Genomic DNA, 1,850 nt, shown 5'->3' with positions numbered 1-1,850 from the left:
CAAAGAGGCAGTTTAAAATAACGTTAAGACAACTCAGGAAGTGACAGGACCAGCTTCTATCATTACTGCAATGTTGATTGATTGGTTTGATTTTCATATCCCTATTCAAGGTCTGCCTTACTCAACATAGTATAATCAACGGCTTCTGATTAAAGCTGGGGGAAGGGAGCATCCGATCTCCAGGGAGGAGGGAGGAACAGGACATGCTGGTCATGTCTCCGCCAACCCCTCAGCTCAGGGACAAGTCTGATCAGGAACATTATGGAGCTGCAGAGCAAGTGGCCAGACTTCCCAATCCCTCCTACTTTAACCTCTTGACAGGTTCTCCCACCCTCCCCACCACCAGGGGCATCCCATGCCGGCACAAGTTCAAACCCAAAGTCAGTATCTGCGTGGGACAAAGCCAGAGACCCATTTCAGGCAAGACTGATGCCTCTAGGGAGTGAATGGAAAGCCAGTGTGCATGTGCAGGGTGTGCGTGTGTGGCACACAGGCAGGATGCAGAGCTCCCAAGGGTATTTTCCATCCCCTCTCCAATTAATTAACCTAATTAACCAGCTTAGCTTGTGTTTCCAACAGGAACTCCAAACATTTCCTTTAAGAAAGAGAAAAATCTGTGTTGTTTTCTTTTGAAAATAACTTGAATAAAATCTTACATGAAACAGTCTCCCTCTTTTACCCTGGAGGGATTAACAACCAAGAACACTTCCTAAGGAATTATGCCGAGTCCCTCAACTGGTAACAAAGAAGTCACATTTTGGAAGCTATAAAACTCAGTCTCTCATATCTGTGACAAACACAAAACTTTCATTCATTCATTCATTTGTTCACTCGTTCATGCGTTCACTGAGTTCCTGATTTCTAAAAGTCTTTGGAGACCCCAACTGAAGTTATTTACTGGAGATAATGATGCAGCATGTGAAGGAAAAAAGATTAAATCCTGTTTGTTTGTTTTTAAGATGGCGTCTCACTCTCTGGTCCAGGCTGGAGTGTAGTGGTGCAATCTCGGCTCACTGAAACCTCCGCCTCCCGGGTTCAAGTGATTCTCCTGCCTCAGTGCTCCCCCCCAGTAGCTGGGATTACAGGTGTGCGCCACCACACCTGGCTAATTTTTGTATTTTTAGTAAATGCAAAATGCCATGCCAACCAGACTGGTCTCGAACTCCTAACCTCAGGTTAGCCGCCCCCCTTGCCTTCCCAAATTGCTGGCATTACAGGTGTGAACCACCATGACCAGACAAATCTTTTGCTTTTAATGCTTAAAAAAAGAAAAAGAAAAAAAAGGGCTGCTCATAGTGGCTCATGCCTATAATCCTGGCACTATGGGAGGCCAAGGTGGGAAGGCTGCTTGAGGCCAAGAGTTCAAGATCCAGCCTGGATAACATAATGAGACCCTGTTTCTACAAAAAATACAAAAATAAGGCCGGGCACAGTGGCTCACACCTGTAATCCCAGCACTTTGTGGGGCAGAGGTGGGTGGATCACCTGAGGTCAGGAGTTCGAGACCAGACTGGCCAACGTGGTAAAACCCTGTCTCTACTAAAAATACAAAAATTAGCCTGGTGTGATGGCGCCTGCCTGTACTACCAGCTACTGGTAGGGAGTGTTGAGGCAGAATTGCTTGAACCCAGGAGGCAGAGGCTGCAGTGAGCTGAGATCGTGCTGCTGCACCGCAGCCTGGGCAACAGAGCAAGACTCCGTCTCAAAAAAATAAAATAAAATAAAATAAAATAAAATAAAAAATTAAGCAGGCATGGTGGCACCTGCCTGTAGTCCCAGCTACTAGGGAGGTTGAGGAAGGAGGCTTGCTTGAGCCCAGAAGGCTGAGGCTGCAGTGAGCTGTGATGGTA

The 1,850-nt window shown here is 46.5% G+C and overlaps 1 protein-coding gene across 1 annotated transcript in view; it reads right to left on the bottom strand.

The window, feature by feature from the left end:
* ATPAF2 (ATP synthase mitochondrial F1 complex assembly factor 2) overlaps positions 1-1,850 on the bottom strand; it is a 20,403-nt gene that overhangs the window by 10,625 nt on the left and 7,928 nt on the right. The gene's annotated exons all lie outside the window — the stretch shown is intronic.

The sequence above is a fragment of the Cebus imitator genome, unplaced genomic scaffold (genome assembly GCF_001604975.1).
Source record: "Cebus imitator isolate Cc_AM_T3 unplaced genomic scaffold, Cebus_imitator-1.0 Scaffold538, whole genome shotgun sequence".
Taxonomy (NCBI): Eukaryota; Metazoa; Chordata; class Mammalia; order Primates; family Cebidae; genus Cebus; species Cebus imitator.
The sequence above is the reverse complement of the archived record's forward strand: the minus strand, read 5'-3'. Positions and strand labels throughout refer to the sequence as shown.